This window comes from Neopsephotus bourkii, unplaced genomic scaffold (assembly GCF_033783945.1).
Source record: "Neopsephotus bourkii isolate Nb327-2 ecotype Australia unplaced genomic scaffold, CSIRO-AGI_Nbou_v1 NB_1189, whole genome shotgun sequence".
Lineage (NCBI taxonomy): Eukaryota > Metazoa > Chordata > Aves > Psittaciformes > Psittacidae > Neopsephotus > Neopsephotus bourkii.
The window spans coordinates 3,853,499-3,871,769 of NW_026901674.1; the positions used below are offsets into that span (position 1 = coordinate 3,853,499).

The 18,271-nt window shown below is 46.4% G+C and overlaps 1 long non-coding RNA gene across 1 annotated transcript; it reads left to right on the top strand.

Moving 5' to 3' along the window:
* Window positions 1-1,755: 1,755 nt before the first annotated feature.
* Window positions 1,756-17,297, top strand: LOC133218129 (uncharacterized). Its single transcript, XR_009727060.1, has 3 exons — window positions 1,756-1,865; window positions 1,953-2,214; window positions 17,167-17,297. It is a non-coding gene; the product is annotated as an uncharacterized LOC133218129 (long non-coding RNA).
* Window positions 17,298-18,271: the final 974 nt, after the last annotated feature.

Here is an 18,271-nt window from a genome sequence, read left to right on the forward strand (position 1 = left end):
TTGGAGTCTTGAAATTACTTTAGCAATCTCCTCTCAATCCCAGGTGGGCAGTGATCCATATTGTAAACCCTTCACACGTAATTTGACACAATTAGCAAATTCTGCTTCTGAGACTGTCTTGTGACTTGTGCTGGAAGTGTTTGCTACAGAGGAGCTGTGGGCTGACTGGGTCTGGATGAAGGTAAATGAATCAGCTGTGGGGAAGGCTGGTATTGTTCAGCTTACCCCAGGCCAGGATGATGTTGATGAAAGAAAATCTAGTTTATCCACTGTCAAAGGATGTTTCACAGGTCAGATATTATAGATCATAGATTGGTATGGGTTGGAAAGGACCTTAAGATCATCCAGTTCCCACCCCCTGCCATGGGCAGGGACACCTCACACTAAACCATGTCACCCAAGGCTCTGTCCAACCTGGCCTTGAACACTGCCAGGGATGGAGCATTCACAGCTTCCCTGGGCAACCCATTGCAGTGCCTCACCACCCTCACAGGGAAGAGCTTCTTCCTCATATCTAACCTGAACTTCCCCTGTTTAAGTTTGAACCCATTACCCCTTGTCCTATCACTACAGTCCCTAATGAAGAGTCCCTCTCCGGCATCCCTATAGGCCCCCTTCAGATACTGGAGGACTGCTCTGAGGTCTCCATGCAGCCTGTTTGTTCCTGTTTCCCTGCATATGTTGCACAAATACAGCAGAGCATTGCACACAGCTCCAGTGCAGGTCTTTTCTAGACTCCGAGTTTTTCCTGCTCTAACTTGTTTTCCTTAAACAAAGCGGTTTCCCAGTGTCTGCAGCTGACCATCCCATCGCCAAGCCGAATGATCTCTGTCAGTGTGACTCTTTTATGATCTTGCTAATGAACTTTCCGTTTTATGCTTCTTGTCTGATTAGTAATGCCAGAGATTTAACCAAGCAGAGATAATTCATTAGCCTGAGCCATAGCTCCAGGGGCACGGTGTCAGACCCTCCCTTCCTGCTCCATGCACTCCATTCGTTTCTCTGTGCTCCGAGATCTCTATGTTTATTTCTGAGGGAAACGTGGAAGTCTTCTCCTCCTGCAGATTCCTTATGTATTGGTCATTCCTGACTCATCGACAGCAAAATGTATAGGATCATTTCGGAAAGTCTTAGGCAGTGGTTTTCTTTTTAAATCCATATTAAGTTTCATGCAGATCAGTGGAAACAGAGAAAACCATGCACAGAATCTGACTTGCAGTATAAAGAAGTGACTAAGTGCAGTTTGTTGATGCAGATATGATTGTTTTTGCTGCAATTCCTTTCCTTTCTGCTGCTGTTTTAATTTGCAGCCCTTGAAGTTCAGAAAGGAAATATTTAATCTGTTACTGAGTAAGTGTTGAAGTCAGTGCAGTGCAGTATAGAGAAGGAAGGAGATTTCTATGAGAATGACTCTGTGCATGACTCACTGTGTTGATTTGATCTTGTGCTTCTCGTCTGCTGATCCCAGAGGGGGTGTTTCCTTTCTAGATGTGCTCTCAGGGACTGGGAAATAGATACTCAATGGGCTAATGTATGTGCACGCTGCTGACACATCTACACTGGGTTAGTGGGCTGTCAAGGTTTGACCATTGCTTGGCCACTAGCAGGTTGTATCAGTTCCACATCAGAAACCTGGTTCTGCCAAATAGGTAGGCTGGGGAGTAGGCAGCAGCTGGTATGGTGGGGATTCACCTGACAGAGGGATTAAAACCATGGAAGGATAACTCCCATGGCAGAGCACCTTCCTAGGGTAAAGCTGGCTGCAGCAGGGAGAATTGCTGGGGGGAAAAAAGAGACTCATTGATGAGGCTAAGTCATGTGTAGGAAGAGTAGGAGCAATTGCAAGGAAGATACCTTGGAGTAATGTGGGAATGATCTGTAGATCACTATTAATTGTATTGTATGGATCATGCTATTCATATATGCTCATATGGATCCTGTCACTTTTTCAGGCTAAAGCAATGGAAGAGGTCTGTTACTCACAAGGAGCGTGTCTGCTCCTGCAGAGTGCCTGGTGTCACAGAGAAGACAGCTGATGCTTCTGGGAGATGTGCTAAAGAGATCAGGGCCTTTTCTTCTGGAAAGAGAAGCAGAACCAGGCTTTGCACCAACTCTAACAGAAAGGCTCCCATCAGAGTGAGTGGGACCTTGCAGGGAGCAAGCATAGATATGGGTGTGAAAGTCCTCTGTGTCAGCACCTGCAGCAACAGCCAGGTGAGGTTTTGGTTGGTAAGTCTCTACTAAGACAGCTTGGCCACTCTAGTTCCTTTCTTTGGACCTTGTCATTAGTTTTTACCCAGTTTTGTAACGGCTGCAAACAGGGTAGATTCACTGCAGTACTAAACTGTGCCAAAGATGATTTTGGTTATTCCCTCGTAAGCAGTGGGTGCAAGCCTGGATTCCTTGTGTACCCACAGCTACCAGAAAACCCAGTCCTTACTAATCTGTCAGTGACCTGCTCGTTGCAGCAGACAAAGAGACTTGGGGGATTGAGCACAGTGTCATGTGCTCCATCAAAGTCCTATGTTTTGCAGCATGGACACTATCAGAACTGTCTCTTGCTGCTGTTTTTCCTCCCCATGTACAGCATGCAGGACATGCCAGACAGTGCACATGGGGATCTCTTTGTGATCATTTCCCCCCTGCCTAACATGTGCCCTTCTCACTTCTACTGCTGTTGCTACAGAGGGTAGGCAGGATCTAATTAAGGACAAGGAGGGATGGGTCTGCATATGTTGCTTGTGTTTGGGGACTGTCTGGCTCGGAGGAGTAATAATTGGCTACAGGGCCTTTCACCTCTGTGGCATGGCTTTGAATGCAGATCAGCTCAGTGACTTTTAATGTCATTACCATGTGACAGCTGTTTTCTGGCTGAAATTAGCTGGTAGTTTGAGTGCTCTTTCTACAGGAAGCCAATATCAATAATTACCACATCAAATGGTGCTATTAGCACCCTTTAAAATATATATAATCTGAAGTTTAATGAATATGCTTCAAGTATACATATTGGCATCTGCTGTAACAACACTGAGATCAATATAAATCTGCTTAGCTCCGTAGTTAAGTCTATGGGTATAAATATATGCTTGTAAGTAGTTGGAATACATTAAAACTGGCTTCTAACTGGAGGACTCTAACAGCTTTCTGCAACTGCTTTTGGGGTTCCATTATTACATAGGACATGTAAGCTCATAATGCACTTAGAGTTAGATTCTGTGATTATCCCCTAAATGTGTAAAAAAATCACAGTGAAAAGGCAGCATCAACAGAAAAGGTCAAGGTAGTGCAGGGAAAAGTCATTCTGGATGAATGACTTCCATTTCCATGGTGAGAGCTGTAAGGAGAGATATCTCTTATTAGGCCAGCTGATACAGCTGAATGAAACAGATAAGCTTTTGGGCACACGGGCTCTTGTTTTTCATGTGCCAGCCCTAGATTAAGGCAGCTGCCCAGCTCTTATTAAAAACTTCTGCACTTTGCCAGCTGTAACTGGTTTGTCTCAAGAGGCACGGTGCCCATCCTCCTGATTTCACTGGCCATGCTGGTGGCTGTGGTCTCAACTGGAGCCACTTGGAGAGTGAATTTTGCCCCTTATTCAAAGGCAAACAGCAACCCCACGAGAAACACCAGGAAAAGTGCTATGGCTGAAGGCTGACCCCAGATTCTTTTCTTGTGTCCTTTGATGCCTTTTGGAGCCCTGTTCTTCATTGCAACCCTACAGCAGCAATAATATCGCTGTGAACCCTTCAGCTTCATTCCCCTATTGGAATGTTAAGCTAAAGAACAGGCTGGAGATGTTGACTACCTGTATTTATGCTGGAGAAAAATGGCTCATCAAAGCTAAAACCTTCTGTGGAAAAGCGCTTTTTAAAACAGAACTTCTTATAGCATGTTCCTCCTGGATCATAGAGCCAAACAGCTCCAGCAGAAGAACCCATGGCTTTGCAGTTCACTGGTGGGTGGGAAACCCATGTCTGTGTTACTGCTATTCTTTGCTTGGTATCATATATTTATGCAAAGAACAACAGATCCAAGAGAAGAGGCTTGCTGAGAGAGGCAGTGTCTCACCCCACTCGAGGGATGAATATCTGACATCCTGACATTTTTCATAATATGGAATTCTCTTCTCCCAGCGGGTCCTTCTCAAGGTGAAGGACAACGTTCTCAGCATGGCAGTTCCTTGTCTGTGGGCTCTCTAGAGCTTTCTGCTCAGTCAGTTCTGTAGATTTGCATGCAATCCCTTCCTCCTGAAAATCTTGTAACACCTCTATACTCGTACACTGTTACGGTAACTTGTTCTCCTTAGGGTGAAAATGATTAAATCCCCCATAATTCTGCAGTCCCCCATAATACAGGTAGCCCCTCCTATTAAGTAATGAAACCATTATTCACTAACAAATTAAACATGCAGGTCTGTGAGGTTTTTTATAAACAGATAAGTGTTATCTGTTAGGGAAGAGAGCCTTCAGGCTACCGCAGAAGAGCATGATTTACATACAGCAAAGGATGTTCCTGAGATCCTGCAAAGGCACAGTAATAGAGACTTTCTTTACAACAAGAGGGGGTCCTCTGGCCCGGTTTCCTGGGGGTCTCCATAGAGTGTGTTTAGTATAGGTTAAAGGTGTATCCATCAGGATTGCCAGAGCTCTTGTCCCTTTCTGGATAACATCCTAAACCCCCCTCCAGACCTCTCTCCTATGGTTATGTGATAGGTTTATGCATGGGCTTTTATTATTGACCTGGGTTTCAAAAGGTCTGACTTTCCAGGTGAAGTACTTGAGGTGGGGGTCATTTAGAACGAAGAGCAGAAGCAATGTCTTGTGTATGGAGAAACTTAGTGACCAGAATGGGAAGAAGAAACCCAGGGACATGCGTTACTCACACAGATACACCATGTCTCGGTGCAGTTGGGGTCTTTTTCATTACTGCATCGTGAAAGAAGCAGCCTGTCTACGCCAGATGTGTTTTATACCTTCATCACAAACCTCTTTCTGTATGAAAAGCAATTCCCCTCACAAATGGCCCTTCATTAGCTGCGGGGTCATGTCAGAAACAATCATCAGTGTATTGCTGATGTGGCCGCCGCATCTTACGAACTCCCTGACCCCAGCAGTCAGCAGGATTTCTTTATGTGAAACACTAATATGAAAAGCATTAGCATTAATGAAAGAGCTCTCAACCTGGTTGGTGTAAGGGGTCAGCAGAAGTTTACAGACACCTTTGCCTAACATTCCTATCGTGCCGGGCAGCTTGGCTCTCCTCTTGTTTTTCACAGGCTCTGATTAATAACGTAATTCTCCAACTCTGCTGCAGCCTGTCAGTAGAGCAGGAATCCAGCAGATCTGGAAGCCACCCTAACTGCAAGCCCTTGGGATGGTCTGTCTGCCCACATTCACTCCTTTACGGTGGTGTGTCCATATTCCGTATGGTGAAGAGTTTGAAGAAACTTTCTGAGGAACCTTACCCTCATGCTTCTCTTGGCCTGGTTAAGAATCTCCTCGGTGGATGGGACAACAGTTTCCCAACATCTCTCGATCCAATATATTCTTCCCAGAGGATGCAATGATAAAAGTTGGAGGTCATGAACAGGCCTTAGTCATTATCAGGAATGTCTGAAAGGATGCCAACAAATGGTGGTGGCAGAAGCTGTTGTGAAGGGTAGAAGCCCTTTCTACGAATGCCCTTTTCTCTAATATGAAAAGTCACTTTCAAAATGCAATTGTAGATATCAACCTGATTTTCACTTTAAAATCTAGTTTGGACTCGGATTAAATTCATGCTACATATAGGTAGACAGTACAACATACTGACTTATATATAGGGTAATACTGTGCATTAACTACAGAGCTTGAATTGCAGGATGTTTTATTTAGGAACCCCAGGAACATTCAGGTGCCATGTGAGCACTGTAGCTTTTCCTGTGCTCATGGGGATTGCAAAGGGGAATGTCAGGTACCCATGACTGGGAGCTAAAGCCTTGGTGGCCCTTCAGGGATGTCTCAGCTTACTGCTGAGGGGAGAGGACTGGAAATGTAAGTGACAAAGCAGCTTCACCTGCAGAATGAGCTACCTGTGCCTGTGGGAACATAGGTAAATGTAATTTGGCATCTTGCATCAATTTGGGACTCCTAAATTTGATCTTTACAGCAACAACTTATTGCTATGAGCATATTACATTTCACTTCTGCCACTTGCCTTATTCCAACTCCAGCTTTGATTCACAGCATCACCAAGCAGTTGTGAGTGGAAGGAGCTGCCCGTAGCTGTTTTGTCAGCCTTACAAAAGCGGTGGGATGTGTATAAGGTGGGAACAATGACTGTGGCGGTCCCAAGACAATGGTATCATTTTGTTTGCAGCCTGGAGTGCTCTCCTGGCTGTCTGGCAGCTCACAGAGCTGGTTATGTTTCAGAGGAGAGAAATAGATGTGGATGCTTGGCTGAGCTATGGGGCTAAAAGTTCATTTCAAAACAAATGGTATTTCAGCTGTCTGGCTTTTTGTAGGAGATGTTTCCTTACTGCAGGAAGGCGATTGTATCAGCGAGGGTGAAATTTCAGTGTTCTTAACAACGTGCTTTACTTTGATGGGATTAATTTACTTTATTAGGTCTGTTGGTAATTTTTTCTTGCCCAATGAAATTTTTCATTTGCTTTGTTAGGGCAGCCAAATCCCAGCTGTGTTGAAGACATGGGACAATAGAGAGGGATGGTGATTCCTGCTCACAGCACAGTCCTGTGATGGGGTTGACAGTATCTATCAGGCCTGAGGTCCAGATTCATATGTATAACAGGGATGGGACTGACACATGTACCTTCATCATCACAAAGCCTGCACCTGCATTCAGCCCACAGAAGCTGCAACCCTTCCAGGGTCACAAAGAGTAGGCTGGAAAGGTTGAACAACTTGAGGGTCCAAGGTGGGAATGCAGAAATGGCATGGACTTTTGGCTCTTTGGTCATTATTATCCACAGTGTCATCGGATCCCACCTTAAGAGAAACAGAAGGGGCTGCCTGGAGAGAGGTGTGGAATATTTCATCCTCCGCTTTGGGTAAACATTGGCTTCTGTGGGAGTTGCTTTATTCCTGGATTTGTTATGCTTGGTTTGTCTCGCTGGTTTTAAATATTTGTACAAGTGACTAGAGCTATGCAAACTGTGCCTGAAGGAAACGCGAAGCAGAGGGCAAGAATTAGCTGAAATTAGTCACTATCCTGACTGAAAACATCACCAGGGAAGCTGGAAAAACGCGGTGGAAGCACAGGGAGGTGACTCCATTCTTCTGACCTGTGGAAGGGGATGTTCAGGCAATGTATTAGTCTGACAGAGGTGAGCGGTGAGAGCCTGTGTTTAATCAGGTCTATAATTTACAGTGTCTTTAAAAGCACTCTGTTATTTGTGTTTAGACATACCAGTACGTAGGCAGACCCCTGTGAATTTACTGTTCAGACACGTTGGCTTCTGCTGCCATTTTTGTTTGGGCAGTGTTGTAGGGATTAGAAATACCAGCGCCTGGGCTGCAGCACCTTACACCACACACATGGTTTGCCATCTTATATATCAAGCTTACATTTACAAGTGTAATAACTCTATGTGAAAACAGGTGGACGCCTTTCAAATAATTGATTCCTTCCTCTCGGCTGCTGTAGTGGAAGACAGTGCTTGCTAAGAAAAATAGAATACTGCCAAATGGAAACCCCTGCAAACCACTGATCATAGAATCATAGAATGGTTAGGGTTGGAAAGGACCTTAAGATCATCAAGTTCCAACCCCCCTGCCATGGGCAGGGACACCTCGCTTTAAACCATATCACCCAAGGCATTGTCCAACCTGGACTTGAACACTGCCAGGGATGGAGCATTCACAACCTCCCTGGGCAACCCATTCCAGTGCCTCACCACCCTAACAGGAAAGAATTTCCTCCTTATATCCAATCTAAACTTCCCCTGTTTAAGTTTTAACCCATTACCCCTTGTCCTGTCACTACAGTCCCTAATGACGAGTCCATCCCCAGCATCCCTATAGGCCTCCTTCAGATACTGGAAGCTGCTATGAGGTCTCCACGCAGCCTTCTCTTCTCCAGGCTGAACAGCCCCAACTTTCTCAGCCGATCTTCATATGGGAGGTGCTCCAGCCCCTGATCATCCTCGGGGCCCTGGTTGAGGACACCAGAACTGCACAGAATACTCCAGGTGAGGTCTCACGAGAGCAGAGTAGAGGGGCAGGATCACCTCCTTCGCCCTGCTGGTCACACTCCTTTTGATGCAGCCCAGGATACGGTTGGCTTTCTGGGCTGCAAGCGCACACTAAAGCCAGCTCATGTTCATTTTCTCATCGGCCAGCACCCCCAGGGCCTTCTCCACAGGGCTGCTCTGAATCTCTTCTCTGCCCAGCCTGTAGCTGTGCCTGGGATTGCTCCGACCCAGGTGTAGGACCTTGCACTTGGCATGGTTAAACTTCATGAGGTTGGCATCAGCCCACCTCACAAGCGTGTCAAGGTCCCTCTGGATGGCATTCCTTCCCTCCAGCGTATCAACCTAACCACACAGCTTGGTGTCATCGGCAAACTTGCTGAGGGCGCACTCAATCTCACTGTCCATGTCAGCAACAAAGATGTTGAACAAGACCGGTCCCAACACCGATCCCTGAGGGACACCACTCGTTACTGGTCTCCAGCTGGACACTGAGCCATTGACCACAACTCTTTATGTGCGGCCATCCAGCCAGTTCTTTATCCACCGAGTGGTCCATTCATCAAATTGATGTCTCGCCAATTTAGAGACAAGGATGTCGTGTGGGAGAGTGTTGAATGCTTTACACAAGTCCAGGTAGATGACATCAACTGCTCTACCCCTGTCCATCAGTTCTGTAGCCCCACCAAATTGGTCAGGCAGGATTTCCCCTTAGTGAAGCCATGCTGGCTGTCACCAAGCACCTTGTTGTTTTTCATGTGCCTTAGCATGCCTTCGAGGAGAATCTGCTCCCAGATTTTGCCAGGCACAGAGGTGAGACTGACTGGTCTGTAATTCCCCGGGTTCATCCATTTTCCCCTTCTTGAAAAGGGGCGTTATATTTCCCTTTTTCCAGTCGTCGGGAACTTCACCTGACTGCCATGATTTTTCAAATATGATGGCCAGCGGCTCAGCAACTTCATTTGCCAGCTCCTTCAGGACCCGCGGATGGATTTCATCAGGACCCATGGACTTGTGCACGTTCAGATTTTTAAGATGGTCTCGAACCAGTTCCTCTCCTACAGTGGGAAGAAGGTCTCCATTCTCACAGTCCCTGCGTCTGCCTTCCAAGACTTGGGTGGTGTAGTCAGAGCCTTTGCTAGAGAAGACCGAGGCAAAGAAGTCATTCAGAACCTCAGCCTTCTCCAAATCCTGGGTAGCCAGTTCACCCGAGAGCTTCCTGAGGGAGCCTATGTTCTCTCTAATCTGTTTTTTATTTGCTCTCTTGATATGCAGAGAACGGTGGTGGTGGTGGTGAGTAGCTGCTTAGAATGTAAGCACACTGGGGTCTGCCTGTACTGAAAAACTGCTTTATTATTGCTGCTGCCTTAACTGCTGGTTAAAAACAACTCAACTGACAGTATTAATGGCATAAACCTATTAGAGTGTGAGAGAAATGAGGGCATAGGTTTCCTCTAATGTCATTGTTCTGTAGACAAGCGCCTGAAAATCACTTGTTTGCTGAATGGGGAGGGATGGAGAGATCATTTTGATGTGATGCTAATAAGATTTAGTTGCTGAATATCATCCTCTGGAAGAATGAGGGGCGATAGCTGAGTGCCAATGATTCTTCAGCATTCATGGCCACGCTTGGACAATCCAAGACTTCCTACTACGCAGTGGTAGAAGAGATACTTTTATCTTTTCCCCCTTACTTGTCACTCACTAGAAAAATAACCAATCCTACTTTAAATTTCTTTTTTAAGCAGAAGGAAGGAGAAGAACAAGAAATGTGTGTTACTTCTGGGCACTGCAGAAACAAAAGTTCCTCTGCTTCATTCCCAGTTCCTCGACTCATCAGTTCAACTATCTGTAACTGTATTTTAATGTTAATCATGCTTTTATTTGGTTGGTTGTTTTCAGGCTGTTCACTGATTCTGTTGAATACAAGCGAGCAGAAATCTCATTCAGTTGAGATATTTCCTATTAGAATCCCAGACTTGTTTGGATTGGAAGGGACCTTAAAGCTCATCCAGCTCCAACCCCTGCCACAGGCAGGGACACCTTCCACTAGAGCAGGCTGCTCCAAGCCCCTGTGTCCAACCTGGCCTTGAACACTGCCAGGGATGGGGCAGCCACAGCTTCTCTGGGCACCCTGTGCCAGCGCCTCAGCACCCTCACAGGGAAGAGCTTCTGCCTAAGGGCTCAGCTCAGTCTCCCCTCAAGCAGGTTCAAGCCATTCCCCTTGGCCTGTCCCTGTGGGCCCTTGTCCCAAGCCCCTCTCCAGGTTTCCTGCAGCCCCTTTAGGCACTGGAGCTGCTCTAAGGTCTCCCCTTCAGGAGCCTTCTCTTCTCCAGGCTGCCCCAGCCCAGCTCTCTCAGTCTGGCTCCAGAGCAGAGCTGCTCCAGCCCTCGCAGCATCTCCATGGCCTCCTCTGGCCTCACTTGAACAGGTTTCATTAAAGTTTAAAGGAGATTAAAGTATTCAGCAGAGGGAAGGACAGATCTGTCATCCTGCTGTTCTCTTACAGAGGCCTCTGACTCTTTCAGCTCCAATGGGAACCTCAATCTATGCACCAAACTCTCCAAAGGATTAACAGCTTGTAAACTCCTGCAGACATTTCTGTAAGCAGCAACAAATTGTAGCTGGCAAAATCAAAGCCTGCTGAAACTTGCTGAATAAAAAGGCAAGATATTCTTCATCTCTGCTCTTGCAAAGCAGATTGTCTCCTGCAGCCTCTTCGGCTCTGCAAATGAGCTGGGCTTCATTCACTTGCATACATGCAAATTTTCCTCATAGGAAAACACGCAGGGTTTGGAAGACAGCGCCCGACAGAAAGGGCTCTGTCTGTTGGCTCTCACTTCCAAACAAATTTGTAAGCATGAGCAAAATTATGCCTCAGGAGGTTTAAAAATAGTTCCCATAGCTGGAATTTTTTGGCCGTATTTCTACATAAGGTTATCCACTTGTACTCCCCTGTTAAAAATGGCAATGGGAGGGAAACAGCAGAAGCAGCAAGTGTTATCTGAGAACTGTTTAGGGTTGTAGTATTGCTATCTAACAGCGTTGGAAAATGGGGTCTGGGAGAAAATCCTAATTTTCAGGGGCTGGCAAACAGTTTGCTGGGGATTAGCACTGTAGTTACGGATGGAATACAATCTGCATCGCTCCCCAATTTTCCCTTTCATATAGCACATTATGTTAATCACGCCGCATTCCATCTCTCAATAAAAGGTCAACAGTGCGCTGTTTGTGCAGAATGCGCAATTTAAACTTCATGTCTGTCATTAGAGATAATCTAGGTTTGCTGTATCAAGTGAGGTTGTCATAGAAACTAGACCTGAGATCTCTGTTTACAGCCTTTGGAGAATAAACACTTTGCATTTATTTGCCTGAAAAAAACACCCCAACCCGTCGCTGAACAATTAAATAAGGTTTGGAAACAAAACCATAATGGCCCGGAGAGAGATGTCATTCATCAAAAATCAATATATGTTATGCAGCTGGTAAACTCCGAGCGTTCAAGCAGTTGACTGACAGCAGTAGTGAAAGATTTCCCGGGGGGGCAAGGGAGGAACTGATAGTGTATCAGAACGCCTGGAGCAGAAGTGATTTCAATTTGCTAATAAGTTTTGCTCTAGAATTTACAGTATTTGTTTGAATTTCTTGCTTTACGTCAGGTACGGCTTTTTGTGCTGCCTCTTTGGGCGTTTTTAATAGCATTTGGAGATGTGTTGGTTTTTATTTGTCTGTGCCTTCCTATCATTGCAAAACTTTTCTTTGTGGGTTATTATACCGAGGTTTGCAGGCAGCCTAAAAATATCTCTGTAGCTGCAGCTTTGTTAGTGAGCAAAAGGTCTGCAGCTTCCAGCTTAACACTGAGGGTTTAGCTGGCCTTTTCTGTGGCATGCTATTAACTTGCAGGGCTCACCTTTGTCAGGCAACGGACTTTAGTAATGTTTCAGGAAAGGATTAGAGAAATATGTGGACAAAGATGGTTTCTGTTGTTATAGCACAGTCAAATCACCAAGACTATCAATCCTTTTATCCTCAGGGCGTAATCATATTACCAGCTGGGTGTTTGTGTGGGGGGTTTGTCAATGGCATAGCATTACTCTACTGACAAGATGAATGATGTGGATTGTATGTTTTCTGAAGCATCTCAATGCTGCCTGATGTCCACATGCACAGTGTCTCTTAAAAGTATGAATGGGCTGTTTGTCTACCCCATCCTTAGGCACAAAGGTGTCTCCAGAAGAGGTGGTCTGTTGCCAGCTTTTGAGAAGAAAGTGAAGCACAAAAGTTAACCAGATGTTGAAGTGAAATGGGAAAACTGGCAAAACTCATAGTGAAGGTGTGCTGAATGAGAAGCTGTTGACGTTTTGATTCTGTGTCAGTTGGGACTCTTCATTAGGGTCTGTAGTGATAGGACATGGAGAAATGAGTTCAGACTTACACAGGGGAAGTTTAGATTGGATATAAGGAGAAAGTTCTTTACTGTGAGGGTGGTGAGGCACTGGAATGGGTTGCCCAGGGAAGTCGTGAATGCCCCATCCCTGGCAGTGTTCAAGGCCAGGGTGGACAGAGCCTTGGGTGCCATGGTTTAGTGTGAGCTGTCCCTGCCCATGGCAGGGGGGTTGGAACTGGATGATCTTAAGGTCCTTTCCAACCCAAACCATTCTGTGATTCTATGATTCTCCCCCAGCAGACGGGACAACCAAATTCTTCCAGGCAGGAGGTGCTAAGACAAGATGGCAAAGCCAGTTGTTTTCTGCTGGTGGAAGCTGTGCACAGCTCTGTTGGCTGCAATGTATTTCTCTTCATTTCTTCCAGCCAAGAATGTGATCTGTTAGTCCCTAAGGGTTGTCCCTGATATCTCATCTTCCTAGGAAGTGAGGGAACAGCTTGGCTAAGGCTGCCCACGTTGTGTTATGCCACTGGTGAATTTGCTGTTTTGGGTCTATATGGAGCCCCATGCTCAAACCCCAAAAGAGCAACTGCAATGAGTACAGGCTGATATTCTGGTATTTGTAAGCCTTCAAGTCCTTGTTTTTTGGTGGATGCATTTTCTAACCCATGCAAAGAAAGATGCTCGGCTGCTCCTGCTAAATGCAGCTTCTCTACCTTTCCAGGGCAGAAAATCTTCCTGTGCCTAATGTGTTTGCTCAGCAGCATGCACTTCCCTTCTAATTATCTGCTCTATTTGTAGTTCTTGACCTCAGCTGCATCAGTAACATGGCAGGTCTGTGAATCAAGTCCTGGCTTGTTGAACTGCCATTCAGGCCATTTTTATTATACAATATAAAGTACTTCAGTATTAGCAGGAAAACAGACCTTGATAAGTACTTTCTATTGTGCCTGTACTAATGCTGAGAGTCACAGACCTGCCTGTCGGTGACTGGCATTGCATTGGTGGAAATAGTGGGGAAACCAGTAACTAATAACTTGTTCATCCTGGTTTTAAGCTTCCCTCAGAGGTTTTCCTGCAACAGTGCTGCATTAGCACAGACGCCCCAAGTGTATAGACACCTTCAAACACAGAGGCTAAAGCAGTGTCAGGGACTCATAGACAGCATCTACACTTGACTGAGCAGTCTCAAAGGCTTGGAAAACCATGGGGGGCATCTGCCAGTGTGTCTGCAGGCGCGGAGCTCAGGCCAGCCCTGGCTTTGCTAGTGAGGTGGGTTGTCTGCCTGTTATGTTTCAGGTTTAATGGGCTCTGCTTGTAACACTTCAATTTCAGCACATTGCTAAAGTCTGGGTCTGTGGGCTTATCACAACTCTTTATCTGAGGTGGGAAGGGAGGTTGTGTTGATGATGTGCCTGGGTTTTGCTTGCTGATGGCCATGACTTGGGCACAGGAGCAGGAGATGTCCACAGTGTAGAACATGATGTGCTTGAGCAGCCTGTGCTGTGAAGGAGGTTGCCTGCAGTGTCTGGCCCTTCTGGTCTCCTTTAATAAGTGCAGCCATGGGTAGCAGTAACAAACATGCTGGTAGCAACGGCTGCATCCAAGAGGGATGTTGGTGCCCCATCCCTGGCAGTGTTCAAGGTCAGGTTGGATGCAGCTTGGAGCAACCTGGTCTAATGGAAGGTGTTCCTGCCCATGGCAGGGAGTTGGAACTGGAGGATTGTTAAGGTCCCTACCAGCTCAAGCCAGTCTAGGATTCTATGACAAGGAGGTAGCCTTGTCTGCTAAAGCAGTAGAAAGCATTTTCCTGTGATGTGACCTGCCTTCCGTGCTGATGGGGTATACTTTGAGGCTTGGCAAATGACTATCCAGTCCTTTCAAATGGCATCCTGGCCAGCTCTTTGGTCTAAGCATGGTGAAATGAAATGCATTTTAAATGCCCTGGAGTGAAATCTGGTCTCTGACATTGTCTGTGAGAAAAGTCCAATTGGTTTTTCATTTTTAGGAGAACAGGAATTAGCTCTGTATATGCACTGCATGCTATGTGTTGTTATCCTTCTGGCTGGAGGAACACCAATTAAATGAGAAGGAGCATTCTCACATAGCCCTCTGCTACTAGCCTTTATGTATATGGCAAAAAGTATGTAACAAAAAGCGCTTGGTGAGGCAGTTAGTTGAGAGTTGCTTTCCAAAGGCTTACTAGATAGGACTCACTTTTTGACCTGTGCTGGGGCAGGTTTTTTGATTAGGTATGGCTCTCTTTGCCTTTTACAGGAGATGGAGTGAATATCTGAGTGCACCCTGAACAGTCCTTTAGTTAGAGAGGGAATCATGTTGCTGTATTTCCCTCCAAGTATCTTCTAGTTTTCATTTGAGCATCTATAGTCATGTTCTCCCAGTAAATGATTTTCCTTGTAATTCTCTGCATAGATAAGAGCTCCATCATGCTCAGCATGGATTTTTCCGTTTCCAGTTTCAGGCCACTTCTCACTTTTATCCTCTAATTCCTCCTCTCTTCTCCCTGGTATTTATAGGATGCTGTCACCTCTTTTATTCCCCAGTTTGCAAGCTTCATGCATCCTGTTCTTCATAGTCCCTTTATGGGAAATAGCTACTATTGCTTCTGTAGGAGGAAAGAGAGTGGAAAGAGGTTGTAGCTGTTTGCCAGTGTCTCGTTTCAGGAGGCAGCATTCTCTGCACTTAGCCTGTGATGGCCTGAAGTATGCAAAGTGAATTGTAGCTGGGGTCATAGACTTCGTTGATCTATGATTTATGGAGTGAGGCAATTTGGGCAGTTGTCAGTGTTTTGTTAAACCTGGAAGCAAGATTTTGTTCACAGAATGAATGAAAAAAGGAGATGTGTTACAGCGTCATCCTTTGCATAGCTCTCCAGGTCTTTTGAGTGGGCTTTGCTTGAGGGACTTTACGGCCCTATCCTCTTGGTGGGAACAGGGACTGCAGGGTCCCAAACATTGTACAAAGACCCCAATGAGCAGTCTGAACCTCAGCCAGTGCCCCTGTGTGAGCAGAGCCAGACGCCATGGTTTGCCTGCTGCTGTGTTAGATATTTTGCTTACAAGAAACCTGGAGAGGGGCTTGGGACAAGGGCCTGTAGGGACAGGCCAAGGGAAATGGCTTGAACCTGCCCGAGGGGAGACTGAGCTGAGCTCTCAGGCAGAAGCTCTTCCCTGTGAGGGTGCTGAGGCGCTGGCACAGGGTGCCCAGAGAAGCTGTGGCTGCCCCATCCCTGGCAGTGCTCAAGGCCAGGTTGGACACAGGGGCTTGGAGCAAGCTGCTCTAGTGGAAGGGGTCCCTTCCCATGACAGACTCTCCATCTCCACAGGCTCCCGAGCTAGCTGGCTGATCAGTCCTGATTTTTACCCTGATGGCTCTGCCCCTGTACCCTGCAAAGTGCCCTACACACAAGACAGACATGTATGTGTGTGTAAGTGTGTGTGCAAGACCACCCTTCCTAAAGACAGTGCTTGAAACCTTCTTACGAACCTTTCAGTCTTCATTCTTGGTAGGTGAGGAAGAGCAGAGCTGGGCAATAGCTGATGTGGCTGGAGGCACAGGGTCCCTCCAAGGCAAGGATCCCCTCAGCAGAGCATCCATCCCTGTGCACAGGATGCTCAGCGGTACCCGCAGCACTGCCTGTGAAAGTCAGGGCTGTCACTGCAATAGCGTGATGATGAAGCTTAATCACCCTCCGTGTTCAGAGCTTCCCAAACAGCTGTGATGCCTACAAAACTGGGATGATGGTAATGGCTCTTCCGCAAGGAGCCAAGGTTAATCTATAGCGCTCGCCGCTCGCACGTGGGGCTCTGTTATTTGTCACGTTTGCTGTGCCTGTTTCACCGTGACCTCCTCTCCCTTTGTTTGGCTTTGACTCCTGCGAGCGCTGGGGAGGGACAGCTTTATCTGAGCTCATGTGGCACCTGCCTCTGCTCCTGGGTGCTACCGGAACAACAATAGCAACCCAGTGCCTAATTCTTGGGCTTTTCATTCAATTGCTCCCAAGTGTTAAAAACAAATAGTGTTTGGACTGTTGTGAAGGAGCTGATTGCCAATGGCATATATTGAAGGGGTCAATGATATAAAGCAAAATGGCCATTGCAGATTGTGACTGGAATTCACTGGAAACCTTTTTAATTCAGATATTTTTAATAAGAAAAAGATATCCCTACAAATTCTCTTCTGGAAGGATGAGGTTATAATATTACAGCTTATTGCTGCCTACCTCTGTCTCAAAGGTTTTAGTTTGAATTTCTGATTTTCCCTGTTGTTTTTGTTATTTTCATGTTCTATTTTTTTAAGGTAAAGAATTGAGAACATCCACAGGAGGGTTTCACTCAGGTTTACCTTCCAAGACAAAACAATTCAGAAGGACAGCTGGTGCTTGGCAAAACCAGCATCTATGAGCTGCGCAGACAGCAGAGAGCTCATGCAACTCCAGAGCTCAGCAGTCAAATGGTTCTGTCTCCAGCTTGGCCCAGCGTATTCTGTACAGTCACTGCAGGGAGGGAGCAGTGGGGGAGGAGAGGGCAGAGGCTGGTGCTAATGGTTTTAATTTCTCATTTACTATCAGGCAGCACCATATGGAGCAGGATGGAGGATGCAGAGGGAAGAGGGATGCAGAGCGGTTTTCCCTCAGGCTGCTTGCTGGAAGGCAAGGAAAGTGAATTCTCTGCAGGTACCCTGAGCCTTGCCAGAAAAGTGGCTTTTTATGATTGCTAATGGTGGTGAGGATATTTCTTTTAATCAAATGCGTCAGTTTGGGGTATTTTTTTTGTTGTTGTTTTTAATAGGATGAGTGGGATTGACTTCTGCCACTCCAATGTTTTCATAATGCCAGTGCATTATTTTCCTGCAGCATTCACAAGTATGCTAGGCACTTGTCCCAATCAAACAGTATTTGTTTGGAGACCCAGTAGGGTGCCCAGGCATCTGAATGCCTCTAAAAGAAACACCGCTGCTTCGGCTGATTGTGCAATGGCACTTCTCCTCCCAGCTGCATCTGAATACCTCCAATTGCCAGCAGACCTGTGGTGAACAGAGACTCTTTCCCCTGCTTGACTGCTCCTCTGACATCTCTTCCTCCCACAGGTTGCATCGCCTTTATTCCAGTGGCCACTCAAAGCCGAAAGCTTTGCACTTGCTCAGAAGCCAAAGGCTTTGAAAGCAGGTGGAGGGAGGAGAAAAGCATGCCAGGAAAGTGATGCCCTTGACAGTCTCGTGTTGTAACGTTCTGTGCAGAGGGTGCTTGAGAGCTCGTGGGAGCTCTGAGCTCCTTTGAGAAGCATGAAAGGTATGAGTAAAGGTGTGAGTAAAGACTTGGGACGAGCTGTTTAGTAAAACAGCTCCTGACGGGTGCTTTGGAGCTGTGACATCCTGAACCTAACGCTGTGCCTGGTCTGTAGGAACCAGCCTGCTTTGTGTCAGCAGGGAGGCCCCCAGCAGAAAGCCCTTCTAGTCCCTGGGTGATGAGACCAGAACTTGTGCGTGCCTATGTGTGTGTTTAGACAGACAGTGTTCATCCAGCTCTGGTGCCTCTGCTAGCAGGGTGCCTCTCGAGCCTCAGGGAGCACATAAATCTATCGGCACTTCAGCTCCCCTCCAGCCTCACGCACCCTCGGCTCAGCATGCTGCAAATTTCAGTGATTGAAAAAGCATTATTTGCCAGCTTCTCTCTC